General features: G+C 35.4%; 1 pseudogene; it reads right to left on the bottom strand.

Annotated features, from left to right (window-relative positions):
* Nucleotides 1-211: 211 nt before the first annotated feature.
* Nucleotides 212-2,399, bottom strand: LOC120272606 (annotated as a pseudogene).
* Between the last annotated feature and the right edge of the window lie 12,248 nt (nt 2,400-14,647).

Here is a 14,647-nt window from a genome sequence, read left to right as displayed (position 1 = left end):
TACCTTTTATGCTCACTCGTAGGGGTTCAGACCCCCACAAAGGAGGAGGGAGTCGACTGAACATCTCAAACATTGGTGGGAATTTTGCCCGTATCTGATCCCTAATTCTTGTTCACCCAGGATGATCGTGTCTGGTGAATTGTAACCTCGTATGATCGTGTCAGGTGAGCAACAGTCGCTTCATCACAGTACTGACTTATGGGCTAACAGGTCACACTTTGGCCAAGTATCCTACAAAGAGACACCCGAGAGGCAGGAGTATTGAAGGAATAGGCGCATCATGACATCATAATCTGTCTCACCCGAATGAATTAGTTGGTACTATAAATGTTAAAAATAGTAGATGAAAAGATTAATAAGAAGTGAAAAGGACAGAGACACTTCCTAAACAGGGAGAAATGTTCCCACTAATTGTATACTTAATGTAAGTGAGGTCTAAGACCACATCTTTGGAATAAAATCCAGTTGGAAAAGGAAATTCAATTAGAGATAAGCTGCCCATGAGCATCATGGCATAGGTCAAAGGGAACGAGGAGGCAAGCCCCCCCATTTTCCGCATATCATGCTTATCCTACATGGCATGAATCACCGAACCTACACTCAGGAATAGTAATGCTTTGAAAAACGCATGATTTATTAAGTGAAAGATGCTAACCAAATAGTTAGAGATGCCGCAAGCAAAATCATATAGCCTAACTGACTACAAGTTGAATAACTTATGACCGTCTTTAGATCGTTCTGTAATATTCCAATGGTTGCCACAAGGAATGACGTCATAGCTCCTGCGAAAGTAATAACAATCAAAAGTCAGTAGGTGGGTATTCAAATAAAGGGTGCACCTTGCTATCATGAAAAACGCCAGACTATGACCATAGTAGCTGCATGAATAAAAAGCATATACTAGAGTGGGACCCTCCATAGCATCGGGTGACCGAGTATGTGATCCTATCTGTGCAGATTTCCAAATAACACTAATAAGAAGTAAAATACAAATCAGAGTTATGGCATTTAATCTAATATTGCGAGAAATCCAAGAATTTTGGGGGGCACTAGCACAAGCAAAAATGGTTGAAAAGTCTACTATTTGAAAAAGAGTAAAACGAACGGAAATCCTAGGAGCTAATCCAAAATCACCTACTCGATTGACAGGCATAGCTTTGTACCTGGTTTATCTTCCTGAAGTCATGTAAACTAGAACTGAATTAACAAATATGAAGCAAGACCTACTTCCTCCCATCCCTGGAATAATTGAAGAGAGTTATCTCCAGTCACCAACATTGGCATAAAAAATTAGGAATGGATAAATAACACATAAATCAACGGCTATGTGGATCCTCAGACATATATGAAATGGAATAAATATGGACCAAGCTACTTACGGATGTAACCACAATTAACATCACTACGGTCGGCCTATCGAACATGGGGGTCGAAGTGAATTACAAGTTGGACCAATTTGCCAATCGAGTGAGCTCCCCTTGCAATGATGTGGTGGTGAACCTCTCATTCGTCTTCAGTGCTCCCCGAATCGTGCGGGAGGTTTTCCCATCACACAGCTCACCAACTTGATCTTCCGCGGGAACCGAATGTCCGAACAAGCCTAGAAAAAGAGGTAAGGTCTTGCTTTCCTTTGCCACTCAAGTGTACGACATCTGCTGTGCTTGGACGGTAGTTGTTATGTCCAAAATGTCGCCCTTGATTCCCGACATGCTATGAGACCCCAAGGCGGATAGGAGTAGGTCGAGTCTGTATCACCGCGGAGCAATTGCAGTGTCCGGATCAGATCTATCCATTGGGCAATTCATCCAATGACTTTACGGTCGCCAAAGAAGCCCCAAGAAGCATCAAACATTTTCGATGAGATCCATGGAGCTATTCTTAGATGGAAGCACTAGCTCCCGGTGCTACTTTATAAAAAGCAATAAAAGATAAGGTTAAAGAAAATGAAATGCACGTGGTTGTCATTATAGTGGTTCCTTCTGATCCTAGAAAATGTCTGAAAATACCGACTACGGGACTACCGAGCAGAGGCAAAAAGACAATAAGTAGATACACAAGATAGATCAAGTGTCTTCATCAAAGCAAAAAATTAGATAATGAAAGAGCGGCCTCTCATTGATAAAGGGAAGTTCATAAGACAAAAAATCACACATGTATGTGTTAAGCATATATAAATGGAGGCCAGGAGTTCTTTCGTTCAGGCCTAGGGATATGCGATATGGTGGGTCGGTGTTTTTTAGCAAATGCATGAAACTAAATACATTCGCTCGCAACTAATGACTATTCAATTGTGTATTCCAATCCCCCTCTTCCTGAAACCAAAGGAAGGTTGTTCGTTCTAAGCCAGGATCAAAGTCTTCTTACCCCGGCTCCAGCATGGCAAAAACGTCAAGCTGCATTTTTTTGATAGTGAGTTCTATTCTACCTCCCCATCAAGTAAATGAGGATATCATTATTAGTTCTTAGCAAAACGGCTTTCTTTCTTGTCCCTCGGTAAGTGAGTCTTTTGCATGCGTACTTGAGATGCGATACGCAGTCTAAGCTGGGCAACCAAAGATATTCTCTTCTGATGCATACTAAGGAAGAGAAGATACTCATTATCGAGCTAGGGCAATGAAAAAGATGCCTTTCGCATGCGTTTTCTATTCGATATCCAATATGCAAAAAAGTTTCCCCTTTTAGGGCGGGTCAATCAATCTATCATTTACGGATTGGGGTAGGCTTCAAATCAATCCAATTCAAGCTAAGCTACTGAAAAAATAGGTCTTTCTATCTTGGATAAGAGACAAGGACACGCCTACCCACAGAGCAGCAGTTTAAAATGGAACAAAGACTACATCCAATAGTAGGAGCTTTGAAACCTATCTCAACCTTCACACTTTTTTCACGCCGAAGCCCAAAGAAATACCTTCTTTATTCAAATAACTGAGCTCTTGTTGAAACAACAGACGCTCACAAGCGGATTGGAAAAACACTCCATTTCTTTCTTTGGCTTTGCACCTAGGATAGTACTTGAAAGGGTCCGCTTCATCCTATTCTTACTTAAACTCTCATTGGGCCTTCGTTGCGCTAAGCTTTACTTGTTATAAAAGCAGAATTAACCAACATAGATTTTGTCAAATATTTTTCTCTTGTTTTTTTAGGCTTTCCCTTGTTAGATCTATTGTTTTCAATGTATTGTTACCTCTTTCTATCTTATTCTAAATCTTCCGAGTCCTACTATGACTACTTGGGACCCGCACTGAGAGGCGTTTTGCTTTCACCTGCCCATATGGCACATTTGCTTACTGCCGTATGCCTTTTGGACTATAAAATGCTTCAGCTACTTTCCAAAGGTGTATGTTAGCAATTTTTGAAGATATGGTGGAAGACATCATGGAGGTATTTATGGATGATTTCTCTATTTTCAGTGATTCATTCGAGTTATATCTCAAAAATCTAGAATGAGTCTTGAACAGCTGCGAAGATACTAACTTGGTACTCAGTTGGGAAAAGTGCCATTTCATGGTCAAGGAAGGTATAGTTCTCGGGCACAAGATATCACAAAAAGGGATTGAAGTGGACGGGGCAAAAGTGCAGACCATCGAGAAACTACCACCCCCTACATCAGTGAAATCTATCAGAAGTTTCTTGGGACATGTGGGGTTTTATAGGAGGTTTGTCAAGAATTTCTCCTTGATCGCTCGACCATTGACAAAGCTACTCGAAAAAGATGCTTTGTTTGAGTTTAACGATGAGTGTATGAATGATTTTACCAGTCTAGGAAAGAAACTCGTGGAGGCACCATTTGTAGTTTCTCCAGATTTGAATTTGCCATTCGAATTGATGTGTGATAAATTGATTATGAAGTTTGTGCAATGCTTGGGCAGCGCAGGGACAGTCATTTCCATCCTATCTATTATGCAAGTAAAACTTTAAATGCAGCCCAGGAGAACTACACCAACACTGAGAAAGAACTCCTTGCAGTAGTGTTTGCTTTTTTATGAATTCCGGTCATACTTGGTGGTGTCTAAAGTAATTGTGTACACCACCACTGAGAGAGATAATGATGTATTCCCAGGGGAACAACTATGCAGTATTCAAGTCGTAGCAGAGGATGAGACCCCGTGGTTCGCTGACATCACAAATTATCTAGCGGTGAAAACTTTTCCGAAGTGGCTCACATATCAACAAAGAAAGAAATTCTTCACCGACCTCAAACATTATATCTGGGAAGGCCCGTATCTTTTTTGGGATTGTGTGTACCAAGTTGTTAGGAGATGTGTTTCACAAGAGGAGGGGCATGACATTTTGAGGCATTGTCATTCAGGTCCAACCAGGGTTCACTACAGTGGAAACAGAACAGCCAAAAAAATCTTGGATGCGGGATTCTACTGGCCTAGCATATTCCAAGATGCGCAGACATTTGTGCAGAACTGGGATAAATGTCAGAGGACGGGGAATATTTTAAAAAGGGAAAAGATGCCGCAAAATTGGAACCAAGTTTGCGAAGTGTTTGACATATGGGTGATTGATTTCATGGCCCATTTCTTTGCTCTCATGGTAATAAGTTTATTCTGGTAACAGTTGACTATGTTTCAAAGTGGGTGGAAGCTCAGGCATTTCCATCATGTGATGCCATAGTGGTAGCAAAATTTTTGAAGAAACTATTCTCCCATTTTGGAGCGCCTAGAGTGATCATTAGCGAAACGGTACGGGGTGTCTCATCATACTTTCACTCCATATCACCCCCAAACAAGCGGTCAGGTTGAAGTTTCAAATTGGGAGTTTAAGTGAATCTTAGAGAAAACGGTGAGTCATCATCGAAAAGATTGGGCTGATCAGCTTGACGATGCACTCTGGGCCTATAGAATGACTTACAAAACGCCCATTGGAACAACACCATACAGACTAATCTATGGGAAGGCATGCCACTTACCTGTCGAATTGGAGCATAGAGCATATCCGGCCATAAAACAGTTAAATTTTGACTCCCACTTGATAGGCCGCAAGAGGAAGCTCCAACTTAATGAGCTAGATGAATGGCGAATGATGGCATATGAAAACTCATTGCGCTATAAGGAGAGAGTGAAGGAAAGCCATGACCGACACATCAAACAAGCTAAGTGTTTCCAAGAGGGAGATCAAGTACTACTCTTCAACTCTCGACTAAAGCTCTTTCACGGCAAATTGAAATCATGGTGGCGTGGACCATATTCAGTCACACATGTGTTCCCTCATGGCACCGTCGAGATATCTCATGCACAAAATGGAACGTTCAAGGTCAATGGTCAACGATTGAAACATTACTTTCTGGGTAACAACACTTTGCCAAAGAATGGAGGTAACTCTCTACCATATGTCCCACCATGATCATGAGATAAAACACGTCAAGCTAACGACGTTAAACAAGCGCTTCTTGGGAGGCAACCCAAGCTTTTTGAGCTCTTTACCTTCTCTTTTCATATTATTTGAGTATTTGTGGTTTGTGTTCTTTAGTTTTTGTGCATGTTTGGTAGCCTTGTTCATCATCTTTCTTATGTTTTTCATCCATGTCGTTGAGAATACCTTAAGTGATTTGATGATTAGACTGCATGAAATTAAATTCTTGAGTGTTTATGTGCTTAATATGGCTTTGTTTTCATTGTTTTTTTGGGTTTTGGAGGAGTCTAAGTTGATGTAAATCTGGAAATCGCCTTTGCTTTTATGACCGTGAGAGAGGCCGTGAGCCATCCAGGAGCTCTCACGGGTGCCCTGCGCCCACAAGGACACCCGTGAGGCATCCAGAGCTCTCACGGGTGCCCTTGCACCCACAAAGGCACCCATGAGCAATCTCGAGGGGCCCTTGCTGCCGCAAGGGCACCCAAGCAGGACACTCGAGTGAGGGTTTAAATCAGCCCCTCACTCATCTTCTTTCGTGTTTACTGTAGCACTGGCATTTTCACTAGTTTTCATTCCATTGAGCTTGTATTTGTTTAAAAATTTGTTAATTGTTCTTCCCTTGGTCTTGTAGGTATGAGGGTGAAGAAAGTGGTCTACAAGAAGGCTAGGAGGTACCCTTCTCCCCCTCCCAATCAACCAAAGTTTAAGAATGAAGAGCACAAGACACGTTACGCACTTTTATCGCGGAAGGGGTTTGGAACCATTCGGAGAATAGATTGGGATGTCTTGAAGCTGTTGGGGTTGCATAGTATCATCTTGGAGCTCATCTCCTATAGTGGGTGGGACAAATTATTCTCAATTGAAGAGCCCACCTACAAGGAGTTAACACTAGAAGTTTTGAGCACCATCGAGGTTGCGAAGCATTGTCCATTCACTCACCAACCAAGTTCTATCTCCTTTAGTGCATTCGGGAAGAAGCATCGGGTTACGCAACATCACTTGGGTGTACTCTTCGGACTTTACACCAAAGCATATATACTCACACCCGGATTCAAAGACTTATCACATGATTTTCCATACCCGGTAACAAGTGATAAGTATTGGGCTTCCATGGCAACTTGTTGGAAGACACGGAAGGCGTCTCAAATGTTGAACCCCGCGCATCACTACATACATGCTCTACTTACTAGAGGTATTGGTGGACGGCTAGACTCTACGGGGGTGGTATCTCTCACAAATTTATTGATGCTCTACAGCATTATTGAGCGTCACCCCCTCCACATGGGACACCTTGTTGCGGAAATCCTAGCACACCAGGGGTAGTTTGTTCACCTTGGGGCCATTTTCGCCAGACCATACATCACACGAATGATTAGAGGCATGGGCCTTATTGAGCGTACACAGGGTATGGGCCTCTACTTCATTGGAAAAGCAAGGTTACCTTTGACAAACCCGTGCACTTGCAGAATATACGCAAGGGGACCTTGTCACCTTGAAAGAAGCACGAGTAGAGCAGGTTTTATCTTGTTAGGCTTTCGGGACTACCTACTTCAATTTAGGGCTTTTTGTATAGTATAAAAGTATAACAACCCTCATTTGGCCTTTTTGTTTAAGAGCTGCTCTCCTTTTTTATAGTTGTAGGGCTATAGTCGGGAAGCAAGCCGCCATCTATACTATAGACTTGGCTTTTTAAAAACTATAATAGATCCTATTGCTCGATACAAAAACATGTTCTTTCCCTCCCCGTGTGATCCGAAAATGGGATCAAGATTGACCCAGCACTCACTAAAATGGCGCCTCCGACAGATGATGACGATGATCCTCGATGTCGATTTCCTGGTGTCCAGTCACCCAGAGTAATCGGAGTCCGAATATCCAATGATCTCTAATATATCGGATCGCCGTTATGTGATCATGTAGTCTCTAGTCGCCTGAAGATATCTCATGACTGCTTTCCAATGCTCCATGCCTGGGTTACTTTTGTATCTACCTAGTAAACCCACAACATAGGCAATGGCCGGCTGTGAACACGTCTAGGCGTACATCAAGCTTCCAACAACAGAAGTATATGGAATGCCCTCAATTTGATCAATCTCTATATCGCTTCTAGGGCACTGCGAAGCACTGAGCCTGTCTCCATTCTATACAGGTGCATTCCATACACGTCTATATCGCTTCTAGGGTTTTGATTCAATATAGTACCCATTTCTAAAATACAAAAATATAGGATTAGGGTTTTGATTGAAAAATAGGAGACATTAATATAAGAAAACATACAATTAGGGTTTTGAATAAAAAATTGGAGACATTACTATAAGAAAACATAGGATTATGGTATTGAGTAAAAAATAGTAGACATTATGAAACGAAAACATAAGATTAGGGTTTTTATTTAAAATATGAGACATTTGGAACAAAAAAATATAGGATTAGGATTTTGATTGAAAAATAGGAGACATTACTATAAGTAAACATATGATTACGGTTTTGATTAAAAAATGAGAAATAGGCGCCATTTCCAAAAGAAAATGTAGGATTATTGTTTTGATTCAAAACTAGCAGACATTTCAAAAAAAAAAAAGGAATGAGGGGTTTAATTAAAATAAATTAGGATTTCTGAAAGGAAAAGATAGGATTTGGGTTTTGATTAAAAACGAGGATTATTTTTTATTCAAAAATAGTTAACACTTTGAAATGAAAACAAAGGATTAGGGTTTTGATTAAAAAATGTTTGACATTCTAAAAAGAAAACAAAGGATTAGGGTTTTGATTCCAAACTAAAAAGTTGGACGCATTCTGATAAGAAAACTTAGGATTATGGTTTTGATTCAAATATAGTTGGCATTCCAGAAAGAAACATAAAATTACGGTTTTAATTGAAAACTATGATACATTTCGGAAGGAAACCATAAGTTAGAGTTTTGATTCAAATATAGTAGGCATTCCGTAGAGAAAACATAGGATTTGAGTTTTGATTGAAAATAGGAGGCATTACTATAAGAAAACATAGGATTAGGATTTTGAATGAAAAATAGGAGACATTACTATAAGACAACATAGGATTTGGGTTTTGATTGAAAAATAGTAATGTCTTCTAGTTTTTAATCAAAACTCTAATCTTATGTTTTTTTCCCGAATGTCTCCTATTTTTTTGTTTTGAAACAAAATGTTAATCCTATGTATTCTTTTCAGAACGTTTGCCTATATTAGGTTTTTAATCAAAACTCGAATTCTATGTTTTCTTTTCAGAATGTATGTTTTTTAATCAAAACAATAATTTTATGTTTTTTTCTGTAATATCTCGTTTTTTTTTTTCTGAATCGAAACCCCGATCCCATGTCTTACGTTTTGAATGTGTCCTATTTTTCAATTTTTAATTCAAAGCCTTAATTCTATGTTATCTTTTAGGCATGTCTCTTATTTTTGAATCAAAATCCTAATCCAATGTTTTCTATTTTCGTCTCCTATTTTTGAATCAATGCTTTAATTTTATATTTTCTTTTTTGAATGTCTCCTATTTATTAGATTTAAATCAAAACCCTTAGCATATGTTTTCTTTTCAGAATGTCTTAAATTTTCAAATCAAAACTTAAATCCAATATTTTTTTTGTGAATGTCACATTTTTTTAATCAAAACACTAACCTTATGTTGTGATTGCAAAATAGGATTTAGTATTGTCTGCTAATTTTTAATAATGTCTCCTATGTTTTCTTTTCATAATGATCCCTATCATTTAATCAAAACTAGAATGATATGTTTTTCTTTCTTAATGTCTACTGTTTTTTTAATCAAAACCCTAATCCTATATTTTCATTTAGTAATACTTCCTATTTTTGAATCAAAACCCTAATACTATGTTTTCTTTTGGAAATGTCTCATTTCTTTCAATCAAAACCCTAATCCTAATTGTTTTTTCTAATGCATTTTATTTTCCAATCAAACCCGAACCCTATGTTTTCTTATAGTAATGTCTCATATTTTTTAATGAAAACCCTAATCCTATGTTTTATTTAGGAATACCTTAATGTGTCCTATCTTTCAATCAAAATCCGAGTGCTATATTTTCTTTTCTTAATGGCTCCCATTTTTTAATCAAAACCCTAATCCTATGTTTTTTTACGAGAATGTCTACTATTTTTCAATCAAAACCCTAATCCTATGATTTCTTTTTGAAATGTCTCATATTATTTTATTTTGCATCAAAAACCTAATCCTATGTTTTCTTTTTGGAATGTGAACTATTTGCGAAAAAAAACTAAATCTTTTCTTTCTCGTTAATGTCTGCTATTTATCAATTTTTAATAAAAACTATAATCTTATGATTTATTTTGAAAATGTCTGCTATTTTTCAATCAAAACACTAATACTCTGTTTTCTTTTTGGAATGTCTCTTATCTTTCAATGAAAAGATAAATCCTATGTTTACTTTTCTTAATGTCTCAAATTTATCAGTTTTGAATCAAAACTCTAATCATAATGTCAGCTATTTTGAATCAAAATCCAAATCCTATGTTTTTTTCAAATGTCCCTTATTTTTTAGTTCTTAATCAAAAGCCTGATCTTATAGTAATGTCTCCTATTTTTCAATTAAAACACAAGTGCTTTTGTTTTAAATGTCTCATATTTTTCAATCAAAACAATAATACTATATTTTGTCTTTAAAATTTCTACTATTTTTCAGTTTGCAATAAAAAAATCTAATCCTTTCTTTTCTTTCGGAATGTCTTCTTTTCTTTAATCAAAACCCTAATACTTTGTTTTTTTTTGGAATATAAACTATTTTTCAATCAAAACCCTAATCCTATATTTTCTTTTCAGAATGTCTACTATTTTTGAATCATAACCTTAATCCTATGTTTTATTATAGTAATGTCTTCTATTTTTCATTCAAAACCCTAATCTTATGTTTTCCTTATAGTAATGTCTTCAATTTTTCAATCAAAACCTTAGTCCTATGTTTTCTTTTCCGGATGCCTACTATATTTCAATCAAAACCCTCTTCCTATGTTTTTCTTTTTGGAATGTCTATTATTTTTAAATCAAAACACTAATTCTAGGTTTTCATATAGTATTGTCACCTATTTTCCAATCAAACCCCTAATCTTATGTTTCCTTTTGATCGAAAAATATGAGATATTTATAATAGAAAACATCGGATTAGGGTTTTGATTACAGATTAGTAGATATTAACAAAACAAAAAATAGGATTAGGGTGTTGATTGAAAATAATGAGATATTCCGAAAAGAAAACATAGGATCAGGGTTTTGATTCAAAATTGAAAATAGGGCACGTTTTAAAAAAAATAGGATTAGTGGTTTGATTCAAAAATAGGATGCATTACGAAAAGAAAAACATAAGATTATTGTTTTGATTCAAAAATAGTAGACATTAAGAAAAGAAAACATAGGATTCATGTTTTGATTCAAAATTGGTAAATAGGAGATATTAAAAAAAGAAAACATACGATTGTTGTTTTAATTAAAAATATGAGACATTATGAAAAGAAAACAGAGGATTAGTGTTGTGATTGAAAAATAGAAGACATTACTATAGGAAAACATACGGTTAGGGTCTTGATTAAAACCCAAAAAATAAGAGACATTTCCTATAAAAAAATATGGGACATTACTATAAAAAAATAAGTCATTCCTAAAAAGAAAAAATAGGATTATGGTTTTGATTCGAAATAGTAGGGTTTTGGTTAATTTTTTTATTTGGAAATGCCCTAATTCTATATTTTCTTTTTGGAATTCTTGTAATTTTTTATTAAAAACCCTAAGCCCATGTTTTCTTTTGGAAATGTTTGCTATTTTCAAATCAAAACAATAATTGTATATCTTCTTTTGTGAATGTCTCATATTATTTAATCAAAACCTTATCCTATGTTTTTTTTGGAATGTTTCTTATCTTTAAATAAAAATTGGAATCGTATGTTTTGTTATCTTAATGTCTCCTGTTTATCAGCTTTGAATCAAACCCTAACCTATGTTTTCTTTTTGGAATGTCTATTATTTTTCAACAAAAAAACCTAATATTTTCTTTTCCTTTCAGAATGGTTGTTTTCTTTGAATCAAAACTCCTAATCCTACGTTTTCTTATAGTAATGTCTCATATTTTTTTTAATCAATCAAAACCCTAATTCTATGTTTTCTTTTTGGAATGTTTTCTATATTTTAATCAAAACCAAAATCCTTGCATTTCTTTTTGGAATTTCTCCTATCTTTCAATAAAAACCCAAATCCTCTGTTTTCTTTACTTAATGTCTCCTATTTATTAGTTTTGAATCAAAACACTAACCTATGATTTCTTTTCAGAATGTCTCCTATTTTTGAATCAAAAACCTAATACTTTCTTTTATTATCAGAATGTCTACCATTTTTGAATCACACTACAAGAAAATTTACCTTTTGCAATGACCCATTGCCATTGCAAAATATTAATTGCCGTGCAAATGCTCTTTTGCGATGGCATTTCACGGTCGCACACCATCGTATATGCTTCCATCGGAAAAGATACTTTTTGCAACGCACCCTCGCAAATAATACATATTGCTACGGGGAAAGGCTATAGAAAAAATAAGATGTTTCATTGCAAAAACATTGACAATGCGATGAACATGGCGGCAACTTTTTTTTGCATTGGTATTGGGCCATTGCAAAAGCATATTATTTGCGACCAAATGCAGTGGATGCAAATGACTATTATTTGCAATAACGAGATGGGTGTCGCAAAAGGTTGTATGTGGTACGAAATGATGGCCATCAAATAATATTAGTTATACCTGAGTAGCTATTGGTGTACTAGGTACGCCCAAGCTTTGCAATATTGTTTGAACCATGACAGGTACTTGTTGCTGCAATTCATTAATAATGGATTCCATTTTCTTGAAATGACCCTCCCATTACTCTTCTTTCCTTTTTTGATTTTCTTCACATTTTTTGAGGGATGTTTGAGTGGAACTACTACCATAAACATCTTTTCCTTTTACACCTTTACCTAATCCAAGCACACGACCATGACTAGGTTCTCCTGTAACATTGCGATAGATTTCCCATTCATTGATCAATGAGCCCTCAGATGTTGTAGTTGACCTAATATTCTCCATTTGATCCTAACAATGAAAAATAATTATAAATATTTAATTTAATATTTCTAAGGTTAAACAATAATATAAAACAGAGTCATACAAATAAGTCTTTCACTTTCTCAGTAGGCCAAGTCTCTCCATCTTTTTTTGTATGAAATTTTTTTAAACAATCAATTGGTCCTAGTTCTGAACCAGTCTCTTTAACCTATAATTATTCAAATTAAAATAAATTCATTAAAAAGTAAAATAAAGATATGTATTCATAAAAAATAAAGAAATATTTAAAAATAAAATGCATAATCACCATATTACTCATATGTTAGCCATCGAAACTCTACCACCAGTGTGGATTATTTGCGATTGTGATCGAATAAACTAGGTTTTGTCACTTTTGTTCTGTACACATACTTGTAATATAAGATTCTTCATTATTTTTAGTAACAAAAACAAAACTCAAAAGATAGTAGATATCAAACCTGCCAATTATCTCCCATCCACTTATCTACCATTTCTTTCCACACATTAATAGGAATGAAAGAAGATGGGTTCATGTAGTGAGCTTCTCTTGTTTGGTGCTTTTTAAAAATTGTTTCCTTATACACAACATCCAATCAGTATATTGATATCTCACGGAATTTTCAAATGCTTGTTTCACTTCTTCTTCAGTTTGTGTATGTTCATATATTTTCTTTTAGAAATGTCTCATATTTTTCAGTCAAAATCCTAATAGTCTGTTTTCTTTTCAAAATGTCTACTATTTTTCAATCAAAATCCTAATCCTATGTTTTCTTTTCGGAATGTCTACTACATTTGAATCAAAACTCTAATCCTATATTTTCTTTTTGGAGTGTGTGCTATCTTTTAATCATAACCCTAATCATATGTTTTCCATTTGAAATGTGTCATATTTTTAGTTTTGAATCAAAACCGTAATCCTTTGTTTTCTTTTCTGAATGTTGCCTATTTTTTAATCAAAACCCTAATCCTTTCTTTTCTTTTTAGAATGTCTACCATTTTTGAATCAAAATCCTAATCCTATGTTTTTTTAGACTAATGTATTCAATTTTTTGAAAAACATGATACACTACTATTAAAAAGATATAAGATTCGAGTTTTGTTTGCAAAAGAAAAGTAGGATTTAGTAATGTCTCATATTTTTTTTAATCAAAACCCTAATCCTATATTTTCTTTTTGTAATGCCTGCTATTTCTTAATTAAAACCCTAATCTCATGTTTTATTTAGGAAATGTCACTTAATTTTCAATTAAAAACCTAATCCTTTCTTTTTCAACTTAAGTGAACTTCTGTGTAGTACGATCGTACCGACACTAAAGCACCGGATCCCGTTAGAACTTACAAGTTAAGCGAGCTTGGGAGGTTGGGTGACCTCCTCCGAAGTCCTCGTGTTGCACCCTTCCCCCCTATTCTTGCTACATGGTTTAGTTTTATGATTTTATTAATTAAAGAAAAATAATAATAAAAAAAGAATGAAAGACTAACCTATGTTTTTAATCAAAACCCTAATCCTATGTTTTCTTAGAGTAATGTCTCCTATCTTTTTGTTTGAGAAATCTCTACTAATTTTTAATCAAAACTGTAAGTCCTATATTTTTTTTAAATAATTGTCCCTATTTTTGAATAAAAATCATAATCCTATGTTTTCTTTTTGGAATGCCACCTATTTTTGAACCAAACCCCTAATTTTATGATTTTGATGGGGATGCAAGTATATGTATCAATCACGTAATAAAGTGTGTGTGAGTGCAGAGTGTCGATCAACAGGGAAGAAAAAAATACTAGTAGTAACTCTAGATTAAGAAAAAAATCATGAATAATGGATTGATGTGTGTGAGCAAATGTAAGCAAAAGTAAACAGAAGCAAGAAAACATGACAAATAGCTGGACATAAATAAAGGAAGAAACCAATGGCTAGGCATAGCATTCCTTTATGGTTATGAGGTGCATGACAATGTTTGTCTGAACATATAATCCTATTTGAATCGAAAGGTTTCAAAAAGATATAAAACCCTAATTTCTCAAGCGAAGTATAAGTGAATAGGTGCAGAGATGATAAAGACGTCCATACCATAGCATTAACACTCTATGGAACATTTTTGAGAGCTAATAACAATCGCTTGAGTAGATAATCTCCCCCAAAAGTGAGATTAACCCTAATCTGAATATAGAGCAAAAATAC

This window comes from Dioscorea cayenensis, chromosome 2 (assembly GCF_009730915.1).
Source record: "Dioscorea cayenensis subsp. rotundata cultivar TDr96_F1 chromosome 2, TDr96_F1_v2_PseudoChromosome.rev07_lg8_w22 25.fasta, whole genome shotgun sequence".
Lineage (NCBI taxonomy): Eukaryota > Viridiplantae > Streptophyta > Magnoliopsida > Dioscoreales > Dioscoreaceae > Dioscorea > Dioscorea cayenensis.
The sequence above is the reverse complement of the archived record's forward strand: the minus strand, read 5'-3'. Positions and strand labels throughout refer to the sequence as shown.